Source organism: Triplophysa rosa, linkage group LG18 (assembly GCF_024868665.1).
Source record: "Triplophysa rosa linkage group LG18, Trosa_1v2, whole genome shotgun sequence".
Classification (NCBI taxonomy): Eukaryota; Metazoa; Chordata; class Actinopteri; order Cypriniformes; family Nemacheilidae; genus Triplophysa; species Triplophysa rosa.
This window is the reverse complement of record NC_079907.1, coordinates 20,799,207-20,814,770: the sequence shown is the minus strand read 5'-3', so window position 1 is coordinate 20,814,770 and position 15,564 is coordinate 20,799,207. Positions and strand designations below refer to the sequence as shown.

General features: G+C 39.0%; 1 protein-coding gene across 4 annotated transcripts in view; it reads right to left on the bottom strand.

The window, feature by feature from the left end:
- The window catches only part of tanc2b (tetratricopeptide repeat, ankyrin repeat and coiled-coil containing 2b), a 139,833-nt gene extending 126,435 nt beyond the window's left edge, over positions 1-13,398 (bottom strand). For all 4 annotated transcript variants that reach the window (XM_057359264.1, XM_057359265.1, XM_057359266.1 and 1 more), the window contains exon 1: positions 13,072-13,398. The gene's annotated coding sequence lies outside the window, so the exon portion shown is untranslated. The remainder of the gene's footprint in view (positions 1-13,071) is intronic.
- Positions 13,399-15,564: the final 2,166 nt, after the last annotated feature.

Here is a 15,564-nt window from a genome sequence, read left to right as displayed (position 1 = left end):
TACCAGGGCACTTACTTTTGCCTTGCCGTGCTTTTTTAGGAGAATGGCCAATAAAAGGAATAGGATCCTCCTAGGCGTTCCCTCCTTTAAGGAATGGGCAGTAGAACTAGCTAAAGTGGCCGCCTTCGAGAAAGTATCTTACATGCAGATGGACAACCTAAACTTATATTACAGAAAATGGTCCAGGTACCTAACCTTTGTGGCAATGGGATAATAGTGTGAAAATGTGTTGATTGTATTATTTTAAGTGTGTTGTGTTACGTGCTGTCTGGATGTTGTTGTTTTTATATTCCAGTTTTCTCATGGAAGTATGCTTTAACTATAGCCAGTTTGTGACCTTGAAGCTGTAACCGAGAAGCAAGTTGGGAGGGGACACCCTCGAATGGGTTTTCGAATTCGAATGGGAATTACGAATGGGACAAAAGTGGATTCTGTATGAATTTATTGTATCCAAAATTTATTTTAGAGACTCGCATGAGCATCAATAAAAATTGTTAATTAAAAAAAAAAAACTTTCCAAAACAAGTTGGAGTGCTGGGGGAGTGTATCAAGTACAGAAATACTACGTCATACGTCCAACTCGTTTTTTAACAAGTTGACCATGTTAAGCATGAGAAGCCAGCACGTTTAACAGTGTAAAGAAGTCAGAATGCATGACATAGCATGATACCCGATCTTTAAACAAAGCCACATCTTGACTGGTAACAACGGTCAAACGTCATTTTATGACAACACATGCAACACAACACTTACATTGTTATATAATATAATTATATAATTCAATTATTTGTCAAGTATGGTGACCCATACCCGAAATGTGACTCTGCATTTAACCCATCCAGAGAGTAGTGAACACACGCACAACAGCAAGTGGTGAACACACATACACCCGGAGCAGTGGGCAGCTATCACTGCAGCGCCCGGGGAGCAAGTAGGGGTAAGGTGCCTTGCTCAAGGGCACCTCAGTCGTTACCCGCCGGCCCTGAGGATCGAACCGGCAACCTTCTGGTCACGAGTCTGACTCTCTAACCATTAGACCACGACTGCCAACTATTAGACCACGACTGCCAACTGCCAGCTATGGGTGCTTAACACAACTACAGGTTGTATTAGAGTGCTGCAGGAATTACATATTTTTAGGCCAGCCCAGTTTCCTTTGACAAAAAAATGTTTACGAAACTAACCATGGTTTTATTAGAGTTAAGACCAAAAACACATGGTTACTGTAGTAAAAATGCTTAAAGAGTAAATATTCCTTGATTTTTAAGGTCCTATTTTGGTTTATGGAGTGTCCAAAAACGAGTTTACGTACATATAAGGTGTAAAAACACTATTATTTCGTAATAAAAGGCAGTTATTCTTATAAGTATACCTTACTCTTTGACTGACTCTCAAATAGTTCATTCGGCGAATCATCCGTCTAATCCCCTCCTTTCCACTAGCCTACTCTGAAACTGATTGGTCAGATGGTCTAGTCTGCTGTAATTGGTCTCTGCGAATGAGGCTCACGAGCTACAGTGTTTGGGGGAGAAGAGTGAAGTTTTCGCGTGATTCAGTCGACTCCCTTTATTCCAAGCCAATAACTTTGTTAATCATTCAACTTCAGCTTTACAACTTGGCAGACTGCTTACTTTCAAACACGGCAACATTACACACTGCATGAAATGTAATTGACATGATCTCATAATATGCACTCTTTAACACCAAAATAATGCCTTATTAGCTGTTCTCAGCCATCTGTGTATTGGGTAAACAGTGGACAGAGTTTTTTTTAAGTCATTGTGTGTATGTCTGTATCATTCCTCTCTCACCCTGAGGGGTGTGATATATCCTGTAACCAGACCGATGTGCTAAAGTCAGGTTATTATCTTGAGTGAGTGATACTTCCAGATATACACACCCTAATGCAGCACTACAGTGAAACACTTATATCTAATTCAACGTCATTTTCCTGGGTACAATCCTCAGTGTTTTTGTTGATTCTCAATTTGTGTGTGAGTGTGTCATATACTGCAGGGGTTCCCAAAGTAGGGGTTGGGACCCCCCGGGGGGGGTCGCAAGGCCGCGAGGGTGGGATTGCAAGATGATTTCCAGAAATCTTTTTTATAAGGAATAGCGTATTTAATCAATAAGTGTAACAAAAGATACAAATATTAGTTAAGTTAAAAATAAAACCATGCAAATAAAAAGCCATCAGCTTTTGGAATTTGTGCCCCCTCGATCGTGACCCCTGAGGTGATTACGTCACATTAGCAACCGCATTAGGTTAGTGCAGCAAGTCAATTTACAGCACCACGTTAAACATTCATATGTGCACGCAGATTATTTTTCACGCTTTAAGTTTAGGATATTTTTATTTGTCGAAATGAAATGTTGGTTAATATCAACCAAAGACAACGCAGGGAGGCCAGCGGAGGAGGGCGGAGAAACGCTGCAGTCAGAAAGGCCATCGTCCTCAGTTACGAAAAGTGGCACATCCATCAGCACTCGGATCAGTTTGTTGAAATTTGACCATTTGTAGTAATAGTTCATGGTTAATGTATAACAACTAGTAAAATAATAAGTAAATAACTTGTAACGGCGGGCCAGAGAGTTTAAGCCAACGTTACCCGGAATGGAACAGATGGCCATAGCCGAGGAAGAAAGACACGAGTCCATCGGTTAAACATCCCGCACACTTTTATAGTGGTATAGAAACGGGGAAGGAAACCCTCCGTTCCGTCACAAAGAAAAAGTACACACAATGTCAGCGGTAGAGCGACCATCACACCTGTTCACCTCTCAGCGTCCAAGTCCAACTCTCCGCGCGCTAACGCAGGAGCCGCGTGCATACACAACAGACATCATCTTAAAGGTACATACACATTAGACATAGGTGGCCGTTACAAACTACAAAGTCATATTATGTTAGACTGTGTAATTTTGTGTTATCATTATGCTTTTTTTTTTGATAGACCTAATAAGTGCTTTTGCACAGTTGCTCGCAATATTTGTATTCTTTACCCACCTCTGAGGATAGTGGGGGTCTCGAGTTCACTGTTATTTTGGGGGTCGCGGGCTGAAAAGTTTGGGAACCCCTGAAATACTGTACTGTAATACTGCCTGAGACTGACAGTGCCAGACATTAAAGGTTATTAATGTAATAGATGTTTACATGCAGAATCAGAAATTGACCCTTTGTTCAATAGTCTGCAGATTTGCATATTCAAACACATTTTCACGTGGTTTTATTTTCTTCCAAAAAATGGAAAAGCTATTGTAACAAAGTTCAATGTAGGGAAGGAAGGAGGCGGGAACCGGCGAACATTTAACAAACTTTAATGAAAAATAAACAAACAATAATCCAAGAACAAAAGACCGGCAGCCACCTCACGGTCGACTGCCGGCCACACAAACATAAACAAACTTAACAGTTTCCGGGCCCGGGTCCTCTCTCTCGATGGTCCGGTCGCTCGTCCTCTTATGCTCCCGAGCTCCCCCGTGAGGCATGCGGGGACCGGCGGTCGCACAGATGACACTCGTTGCCACTTACGCCACCGGCCCCGCCTTACCCGCCCCACTGCTCTCGCCCCGCCTTCCTCGCTACAGCTATCATTTACCCATCCTTGTCATTCCAACTTTTATGCTGTTTTTTACTGTATGTAACACAAAAGGAAAATCTATATAAGTTGTCTATTGTATTATTAACCTAAATTGTTCATGTTCATTTGTTTACTTATCTCCATATAACTAGAGCCGTTGAGAGAGAGTCGCGACAGCGGAAGTTCACATTTTTTGAGCGTCACGTGATTCATGAGCCTTCAGATAGTTCCAGAAAGTTGTTTTTTCTTTTAATTCTTTATTTCTTGAATGTTTTATTCATTAAACGACTTAAGTCTTTAAATGTGTGAAAAGTCTACCTCAATTGGTCTGTTTAGCGACAGCTCCATGCTAGTAACTTCTGGGAACTTTTGAGAGGCTCCATGAACCGCCATTTCTGTTTCATTGCAGTCAACGGAGTTGACGTGACTCTCTCTCTCTCGCAACAGCTCTGCATATAACAACAGTTCATGATGATAATACATCAGCCAATTACTCTTGGCTCAGCGTTATCTTGCCTAAGTTTTAACCGTCAGTCAAGGACACAGAACTGAACTTCATCCACATGAAAGAAAACAATAGAGCTGTATGCTTTTCACCTTAAAGACCAGTGATAAGTGTTGCATTGTAAAGCAGGTAGGCCTACATGTACCCACATTTCTTGTAGTTGCGACCTAAAAGTCTGAGGGAATACTGTGTCCCTCAGAGTTAGACTCCACACTTTTAAACACAATCTGACTAGAACCGAGCAAACAATTTCAGTAAAATGAACAGTAAAAAGGACAAGCAGCTTCATAAAAAATACAATTACCTCCATACAACCACCTCTCTCTCTCTCTCTCTCTCTCTCTCTCTCTCTCTCTCTCTCTCTCTCTCTGACTGATGCAATATCACATGTCCTGTATACTGACAGATCCTTGTTCAGTTCCTTCACACTGCAGGGAAATGAAGGCATTTTTGGGAAGAGCAGCCAAACATCAGTTTCTCCTAGATTTATATTCCAATCCCCACTGAATATTCAGTAAATTTTCAATTTCACACAAATCTCACAGGGTTATTAACTTAGCTCACTTAACTCACATAGCAAAGAGATTTCTGACTGAAAGGAAAAGCGCAGATTTACAGAAATAAAACGTTGTTGATTTATTTACATTTAGTTTATTTAGCAGAGCATTTGGTAATAATAATAATAATAATAATATGGTTAAAATACAACGACCACAGTACATTTTAAAGCTTTTTTTCAGTATGGGTAATATATATGATTTATGAGTATATGCTATTCCAAAAATAACGTCATCTTACAACTCCAAACTTTTCAAACCCCTCAAAAAAGACAACCTTCATAATCCAAATAATTCCCGATGAAGAAAACTGACCAACCAGTTTTATTCAATCCTAGACTAGACCGCAACAACTCTCATCTGCAATAAGGTTTTTAAGCAGAGAATCTTCCGAAAATCGTGAAAGAAGTCATATTCCAGTGGATAAGCAAAACCTTATGAACAGATTTCAATTCGGTTTCACATCATGTCTGTAGGTGGACAAGTGTTAATAATAAGCGTATTATTAAAAAACAGCATTTTACACCTGGGCAGCTTGCACCTCCACATTTACAGGGCTCAGACATCCACACGCTGAAAAACTTCATCTTGTTCACTGTAACGAAGCATAAAAGGCATAAAGCATAAAAGGACGAGCGACAGGAGTGAAGGACGACAGAGGACCAGGCCTGGACATTGTGTTAAGTTTTATTTATGTTTGTGTGGCCGGCAGTTGACCGTGAGGTAGCTGTCGGCCCTTTACTTTCGTTTTGTGGTTGTTTTTTTATTAGAAGTTTATTTAATGTTCGCCGGTTCCCGCCTCCTTCCTTCCTTACTTTGAACGTTGTTACATTCACATTTTACATATCCACTAAAATGAAAATATCCAATAAAATTGTTATCATCAAGTGTATACAAACATAGTCAATACTGTGATTTCACCATGCCACAGTCAAGCACTGTAATTTGACTATCAAAAACAGCAGAGCGCCTGTAAATTGGTGTCATATAACAAGATATCATATCTGGAGATTGGAAACAGATAGTCATCCTGAGATGCAGAGATGGTAATGACTGTGTTCACACATAAAATATGCATGAATCAGTCCTGCTACCTGGGGGAGGTCTAGTTGTGTTCCATGCGGAGGAGGGAATAACTACACTGTTACAGAAGGTAGGCTTGGGTGTTCATTATATTCATAAATGACTTTTAAGGAGATGGTACAGAGAGTCATTTCTATGACACATGAGGGAGGTAGCGTAGTCATAACAAAGGCAACAAAAATATGATTTATCAACGACTGTGTAGGCATTTCTGTGCATTTGTTATGACAAAAAAATGAACCTGCTTAATGTTTAGTTTGGATTTGTTTGTACACTATATAGTTAAGTATAGGTTAATATATCTCAACTGTTTGTACTACACAGTAGTAACATTAAACTGATGTTGGATGGAGAAGGAAAAAGAACCCGATAATCTGACGTGATGTCCCTGCTGGATTATAAGGGATCTCAACAATATTTAAAACAGTTTAGATTTGGCAAGAAGTTTGGTAAACAGCCTGGACAATAAAACGTAACAACAAACCACAAATGTATATCTGACTAAAGTTCAAATCTATATCACAAAAAAAACAACACCTGATGTGCAGTCATCCAGTCAAGTTTAAATATATACAGTATGCTTATATGGATTCAAAATGAAGCATATGGATATATAAGCATATAGAACCCTGGCAATGGCAGGTGGAGGCTGAATACAATTATTAATTTAAGAGTCTCTGCAAGGAAATCAGCAAGGAACCGATTATGAACTCACTGAATAATGTAAAGAAATATTCACAAAGTTTTTCTATTGGTCAAATAAAAGGCATCTCTAAGAGAAAAGGACATTTCTATTTCAAATATGAATCATAATTCCCTTTCCATCCCTTCCTGCTATTTTTATTTAAAGTGTTCGTCAATCAAGAGCTATTGATACATGAAAAACAGATTAAGACCCTCTTTCAAATTTCTGTCATGAATTACTCACTTGTTGCAAACTTATAAAAATGTATTTGTTTGGTTGAACACAGAAAAAGATATTTGAGAGAATGCTTGTAATATCTTTCTCTATGTTCATCAGAACAAAAAAATGATACAGATTTGGAACAACTTGAAGGTGAGTAAATGATGACAGAATTTTAGTTTTTGGGTGACCTTTCAGAGGACTGACACTATTCCTTCACCACACCTAAAAGTCAATATTAACTTTAATATTATTATAATATTATAAAGGTGTCAAACACGCCCAGGCGCAGTTTGATTGGGACAGTATGAGTACGCTCAAAATGCAGCTGACCAATGGTTAACAAAGCATTTAGTTTCTAACGCGCATTCACGTGAGCATCCAGTGTCAGCACGTGCGTTGGAATCTAACACGGAAGTCAGGAAATTGTTGAATATAGTCATTATTTTTGTTTGTTTGTGCACAAAAAGTAGCTTCATCGCTTTATACAATGAAGGCTAAACCACTGGAGTGACATGGACGATTTCAACGATGTCTTTACTCACTTTCTGCGCTTTGAAAGTTGGTTGCGTTACAGTCTATGTGGGAGTCAGAAAGCTCTCGGACTGGGGTTATTCCGATTGACGATATCGTGTATCGACGACTATCGTGTATTATTATTAAGCTTTCTCGGCACCTCAACAATAATAATTTGTGTTTTGAAGATAAACGGAGGTCCTAGGGCTGTCAAACGACTTGAGGGTGAGTTATTTATGGCAGAATTTTCATTTTTCGGTGGAGTAACTCTTTAATAAATGTAAAATAATGATTACAATTTTTAAAGCTCCAGTGTTTGAAATTTAGCGGCATCTAGCACTGAGGTTCTCTCTCTCTCTCTCTCTCTCTCGCTCTCTCTGTTACTGTATGACTGACTTAAATGATTAAAAATGCATCTGTGATAAGGGAATAAGTAAATTATAAAATAATTTTTTGGTTGAACTATCCCTTTAAGATGTTTTTATGACATGAGTAAATCTCTTCACTCCTGTTTACACAGTAGCCTACATTAAATTTTCCATTTAATTTGATTATTCACTAACAATTGAGGTTATTATTTACTACTGTACAATTCCCTAACGCACAAACATATTGTGAGCCACTTGCCTAGAATAGGGAATAGTTGGTCTTTTACGATTGGCTGGTTTTACTTAAAAGTAGGACTTCTTTTTTAAAAGCAGTGGTGTTAAATCTTCTCACATTTAACTTTACAAAAAGATGAAGCATACAAACTGAGCCAGTCTTTTAGCAAAGCACACAAACATGCATGCGTGCAAACATATTTACCTTTAAAGATGAGGTAACACGCCGTTTCTTCCAATCTCATATTAATCTTGAGTACCTATACAGTAGTATTGCATACTTTGAATCTTCGAAGAGTATTTAGTTTGATCGTATTTATAAAAGAGAGATACAGCTGTACGATTATTTCCGGACGAGCGCCTGGAGCCGTGCAGGGGGGTGGAACCACAGCATGAGCACACAATACATCATCAGATTGATTCACTATAAGTTCGTTGTTTACATTATGCACGTACACACCGATTGCCAACGAAACACAGACAAACGATCTCCAAATCCAGCGTTATATCCACCGTTTATATAACATTCATCACGGAAATGCAGTGAGCAAACAAACACAGCTACACTTCAACAGAGTGAAGCGGAATTGATGGGCGTGCTCGTTCTCACGCTGGCATGTTGACGCTTGGTCGTGCTCTTTGGCTCGCTGGATGACGCCTGGGCGTGCTTTAACTGGAGAATTGTCTAGGGAATAAGAACCCTTTTCACAAAATGTTAGAAAAATCCATGTTCGAAAAAAACTTTCCGAAACCTTTACGAACCCTGGCGGAGTGAATCGAGCACAGAAATACTACGTCGTACGTTCAACTCATTTTTGGACAAGTTGACCATGTTAAGATTGTGAAATAGGCTTGTTGCGATAGTCGGTGTCACCGGTGATACACGGTATAGATTCGCCTACCGATTACATCACTTGTCCACCGCGGCACCGACCCCCACCGTCATTTTTAATTTTTATAGTAATAAATCACTTAGTTTAGTCAAAGACCAGACGGTGCATTCCGTAAGCGGAACAAGTTAGATTTGATTCATCATCTGAGAGTGCGAAGTGCTGACGGACAAGACAATGGCGGAGGCTTTTCTGGCAAAGAACATATTAGAATATGTAAGCACTGTCATCAAGAGCCGGTTAAGTTTTAATTTTCTTTAAGTTCTAACTTTCAAAAGCCGGTGCTTTGCCATTTAATTAAAATTAACTTTTTTCGTTTCGTATTCCTTTCTTATTTATTTATTTAACATAAACGTTTTTCGTTTCGTATTCCTTTCTTATTCGTTTGTTATTTATTTATTTCACATATCGTTTTTCATTTCGTATTCCCTTCTTATTAGTTTCATATTTATTTATTTTGTTGTTGCACAATGTGTGCCTCGTTTTGTTATATAGGCAACTTATCTAACGTAAATGTTTTTATTTTCGTTTCTTATTTATGTTTTGCTTTATGTGTGCTGTGATAATTCGTTTTGTAAGGTCTGTTTTTAATATAAGAAAATGTCACTGTACTTTTTTTAGTTTTGTGTGTTTTTTATTAAGAAAGGTATTGAACTCACCATTAATTCAAGCAATTGCCGTTCCCGAATTGTCGCTATTTTAAAACTGAAAGTAAAACGACCGCATCTTCGACCACCCCACAGCAAAACCCCCACCCCCGGTGTCACCGGTACAACCAGTGTTTTTACGCGTTGATTAACCGGTGGGAAAATTTCATCACCGCCACATCCCTATTGAGATGCCAACACGTTTGACAGTGTAAAGAAGTCAGAATGCATGAAATAGCATGTTACCTCATCTTTAATTATCTGCAGGGACAACAAAGGCAGCCGGCTAATTGGTTAAGAAGCTGCCCTGGTAGAGGTATTTTTCCCAGTAACATACAAAAACAAAACATACAACGACGAAAACATTTAATAATACATTCCAAGTAAAAAAACTATAGTGGATAAACTGTCTCGTTGCAGAAGTTAGTAGTTTAAAACATAGTGCAAACATGAAAGGCAAATCTAAGGTTGTCTTCAGTGAGGCTTGGTTAAAGTAAGACAAGCTGAACTGTTAAAGAGAGGTGCATGATAAGAGTCAGTTTAAAGCAGTGGTCTCCAACGCGGTGCCCGTGGGCACCTGGTAGCCCGCATGAACTCTGTGAGGTGTCCGCCAAAGCACAGGGCTCAACAAAGGGCTGTGTACACCAAGGTTTCTGCCTGTGGTTGGCATGTTTTTTCAATTGTTTCAAAGGAAGCGCTGCACTTTAATAAAAATGCCAGCAGCTGGTTATGTGTACTTTAAAGCACCCATTAAAGGCCCAAAAATAAAAATTCTGTCATCATTTACTCACCCTCAAATTGTTCCAAACCTGTATATATTTATTTGTTCTGTTAAACGCAAAGGAGGATTTTTGGAAGAATGTCAATAACTAAACAGATCTCATCCCCCATTGACTCCCATAGTTTTTATTTTCCCTACTATGGCAGTAAATGGACGATGAGATCTGTTTGGTAACTGACATTCCTCCAAAAATCCTCCTTCGCGTTTAACAGAACAAAGAAATATATACAGGTTTGGAACAATTTGAGGGTGAGTAAATGATGACAGAATTTTCATTTTTGGGTGAACTATCCCTTTAAGCACAGACAGACTTTTTGCATTTAACAATGTATATCCCCTAACTGAAATAGTTTTGTAATTTGAAAATAAAAACATACAGTACATTGTTGTATTAGAGAGAATTGTTTTATTTTAAACTACGTATCTGTTTGCCATGAAATCAATATAATGCGTACTACAAAAGTGGATTTCGGTGAGCTTAATAGGTTTACCTTTGAGCTTATAAATGTCATGAATGGTGAGGGAACAAGGACACAAGTACAGAGGACCCAGACGCAGACAGCGGGTAAGGGGTTAACAAGACATTTAATAACATATAAATACAAAACAAAGACCCACGTGGGGGTAACATAACAAAACAGGGGAGTACGAAAACACGACAGGACTGGACTAAAACTGACCACACCTACACCAGACTAAAATTAACACTTGGCATAATATACAAATAACTAAACTGGACTAGACTAACAAAGCACAGGAACTCACCAAACACACAAGCAACGGACCAGCACAGGACAATGAAACATGAGGACTATATAAAGGGGACGAAATCAAGAAGGGGACAGGTGCCAGGCATGAACTAATAATTATCACTAATGAGGAGACGAAAGGGCGGGAACAGAGACGCGACACCGGAGAGTGGAAGGCCAACAGGGCCAAAACGCCTCTCTCCACATGAAACAAGAGGTTCTGTCATGATTCTGCCACTAGGTCAAGAAAAGCAAGACAAGATGGGGCAGAACCATGAGAATAAAACCGCACTTCTACAGTTTTCTTTAAAAGCGTCTAAAATGATCATTTGTGTGCTTCTGTAGTGAGTGACGTTTAGAAAGGTGAGTTCAGGTAAATGATTCAGCCAAAACATTTACTAGAAAACATTCCATCTGTTTCTCAGTAGGTCTGTGTGCATCTATTATAAAGCAGAATAAAGCAGACCTCTCTTTAAACCAAGAATAAAAAAGTAGCATCAGAAAGAAAGTATGTGGAAAGGTTAACAATGAATAATCACTGTTACTCATCATTAGAGCAACTTCACTTCACAGTCATTGAGACTTACTCCCTCATTAAGGCGTAAAGCGAAGGCAGGTAAAATGAACCAAAAAACATTTTCAAATGTGTTGAAACATTCTGCAATAAAAACATCATATATGTTCTTTTCTCTCATGAACTGAACATTACCACACATTTGTGTTCGCTGTTTGGCTGTTTATAGAGCGTTCACCCAGAGGCAATGACTTAACAGAAGCCCATGGGACAGACAGAAGCCCACCTCTGACTCTACTTTCAGAATATTCTGACCATTTTCTGCTCTTAAAACATGTAGGTAGAGAATGAACCAATATGAGGAGGAGAGAATGAAGCAACTAGAATATCCTGATGCGCTTAAGCCTTATTCATGACGTGTCTGTAAATTGCTCTTCTTTAGTGTGTGAATGTATGTCTGTGTGTGCCATGCAATGGACTGGCCATCTACCCAGGGTGTATCTTGCATGGCCCATGCATGGAAGATGCTGGGATAAGCCGGTTTGGAAATGGATGGATTTACATTTATGCAGTTGGCAGACGCGCGTCCAAATCAATTTACAGTGCATACAAGATCTACACGTTTTCATCAGTATGCATGTACCATGGTATTTGAACCCACAACCATTGAATTTCTAACGCAATGCTCCTATACCAGATGAGCTACAGGATCATGTTATATTCTATAATATTTGCATACTTACGGTGCTTTATATTTGTACCATTTTTGAGTGAAGTACGGGAAAATGCTGCTGCATCCGAAAGCCAGAGGGCGCTCTCGTGCGGAAACTCCAAATACACACTGCAGAAGAAGACCATAACACGTTCTAGAATCTAGGAAATGCCTATGGACATCTTTTTATCACTGTTACTCAAGCCTCATCAGGTATTTTTATGATAATAAAGTATATTTATAATGATCATGTTTGACGGGTGTTGCTTTTTCAAATGCACATTATAAGCGACTCACTCGCACTGCTTTTAGATCGAGCAGCATTTCCTACTGATCCCAGAGCCGTGCTTCAGACAAGCTACGCATTAAAAAAATATCGACACATTACATATCGCAGCCAGCTTGATTTCAATATGATTTATCGTGGTATCGCGATAAAGTATCGTGCAGCCATACAAAGTCACTAAAAGTGTCAAAAGCTGAAAAAAATCTCATAATTTGTGGTTGAAGGGTTTAAAAACACTGCTGTATATAACTTCTACCAGAATGAGATGCATTTACAAGCTTTACTTAGTATATGCTTTACCACTCTCCACTAATACAACAATATGATTAAAATTAGGTCAACAGGCATTTAAACTATATCAGTCTATTGGTCAGACTATGAGCTTCGTTTCATGGTTTAACTGTTAATTGCCGAAAGGTCAAAAATAAGCGAAAACACAAAGCACCAACTTTACTACAAAATAATAGCATATGGCAACAGTTCCACCGCAATACCAAATATAATCATTCAAACAATCAAACCTTTTTATTCTAAAGTCTGTTGGAAAGATCTCGGTTTCTTATGGTTTACATCAGTATGCCTACAGAAACTACATGGTTACCTCTAGCTGACAAGCCAATGGTCCGTTGTCACTCAAATATTCGGTTAATTGACAGATTTCTGTTTTCCTCCTCGTGTCGCTCTGGCAACACAAATGATTCTGACTTATTACACCACATACACATCAAATGCTAAGAGACGTACCTTGTTTATGCTTTACTCGCCGTCCCACCTTCGCTCACCGGTTTCCATGTAACCTGCGTGAGCTGCGTCCTTCCCTCGCCTGTTTTCATGACACCCCTCCGGCGGCACGACGGATCCCTTCCGCGGACACTTTGAGCAAATTTGGCCGGTGTTCTCTATATCTCAACAACGCCAGCTGTTTTGTGTAACATGACACGGAGGACCAGTTGAGGATTAAATCACGATACACTTTCCTTGCATTACTATTGCAACGTAAATACGACGCAATCGCGTTATTACAAAATGCAGATACGCTGCACAGAAGCGCACAACCTCTGCCTTGACCAGCTGTAATGTCATGTTTTATTCATAACCGGGAGGGAGGGACTCGGAGCCGCTCGTTATCATGCAAGAGAGGGTCGACGTCAATCAAAATATCGTTTATGAACCTTGGGAGGCAGATCATACGCTCTAAAATGGGCTAAAACAACCCAGCATTTTTGGAGCGTAGACTTCATAGCTCATATCAAACTTCACGTCAGTGGATCTCTGAACTTTAATGCACCGCTGCACTTTACCGCCCATTACCAAAATAACCATGATAACAGGAGTAAACATTTGATTTGCAGTGAAACTAGATTCCTACTCGGAGTGAGAGCATAATAACCAACTCTTCACCTGCTTAATGTCCTGTTTACATCTGGAAACGGTTTACTTTATACCTGTACTTTGTGTACTGTATATTTATCGTGTATGACGTATTGTTACTTTCCGCTATCTGAAGCACGCTCAAGACTGTCACTCATCACTGCACATTGTTTTTTAACTTCTGACATTCAAGTATGCCTGTACCCTTATGGATAAAGCACCACTTTATATTATTTCACACAGTCTGGACGACTAGAAATTTGAAAGACATTATCTGTCAAATCTATTGTTGACTTAATGAAGGTTATGAAATACATTATTCGTTGAATCCATCTGTTCTTGCAGTCCCCTTTGTGGCCCAAATTGTGCCCCTCGTTAAATACTGGTTTCATTTTCACCCTGGTTGTCTGGGGATTCACAATGAAATCCTCACATTGTTGTGAAGCAAATGAGGTAATCAGGTATGTCAATGACCATATCTGTGAATGAGTAATGGTATCAGTCAGCCAATCACCACTAAATATGTAACTAATAATAGCTAACTGTTCTAAGAATAGCATTTAAACATTTTATCCTTACATATTAATACATATACATATATATATAATCCTTGATTATGATTGCTGAGATGCAACTGATGAAGGTATGTTATTCCCTACGAGTCATCTTGACCTTACAAAAATATTCCTTAAAAATAAATAAAATTTGAGTAATTATTAATTACCAAATTGCAAATGCCCTGCATGGTTGCAGTGATGCTAAAACAAAAAAAAATGTTTGTTTATTATTATCTGTTATGCTGTATTAACAATTAGCATGCACTGTAGCTTAATGACCTTATAATAACTAGGGATCCAGTGAAAGTAAAAAGGTTGTTAAAGTCCTCTTGTGGTAAAAATCAAGTTTTTAATGTACTTTGTGTCTGTGTGGTGATTTAAATATGCTTTAGGACCAACCATGTGGAATTTTATCATTCAAAACCATTGCTATAAAACTGCCGTTTTCTACGTCACAAACCTGCAACCAGTCTTCTGTTTCAGGTCTGCTTCTGCAACGCAAGCATGCACTGCTCACACGGGACATTTTAATGCTCAAGCCAGTCTTAGGCCCGATTCACATTTCGCGTTTAAACCGGGCGGAAAACGCGAGCCGCGCCGCTTTCGCTCTTAAAATGACCCGCGGTGCGCGCGGAGCACTCCGAAAAGTTGAACTAATTCCATCTCGATGCGGCGCAGACTGTGTTGAAATGCTCTGATTGTTAACATTGGACTGCTATCACGCAGCTAATGTGTGAATTGTAAAACCAGTCATAGCCGCTAAGTGTCTGGAACTGTTGAACGCGACGTCTATGTACACTTACTAATTTGAATATTCATAAATCCATGTATACTAAATGAGGCAGGGGTGTATCACAGAATTTTTTTTACAAATGCTATTTTGATGCTCAAAGAGAGTTTTAACTCATAAAATTCTCAGTGAAAAACATAAAAGTAGTGGCGGTTGGTAAAAGAATAGCTGTATGTTGACATAAAAGGTCTGGACATATTTAACATGAACACATTTTTTGTTTAAGCAATGCATAGTGAGCTTTGCCAAGATGTTATGATTTAGAGCCACCTGCCCACAAACCCTCCGAATCAAGCAGGGTCTCAGTGGAGCACTGCCTCCACATCTTTTCTTTTTTCTTTAACATCCCACTGTCTAAAGAGCATTTTAAAACAAAAGATCATTCAAAGCCAGTATTTAACTTACAGTACAGTACATCAGTCAGCACGCCTTTTTTTCGTGTCACTCAGCAAAACTTTTAATAGACAAGTTATTGGCTTGGGAAAAGAGGAGTCAACTCTGAATCACGCCAACGAGTCG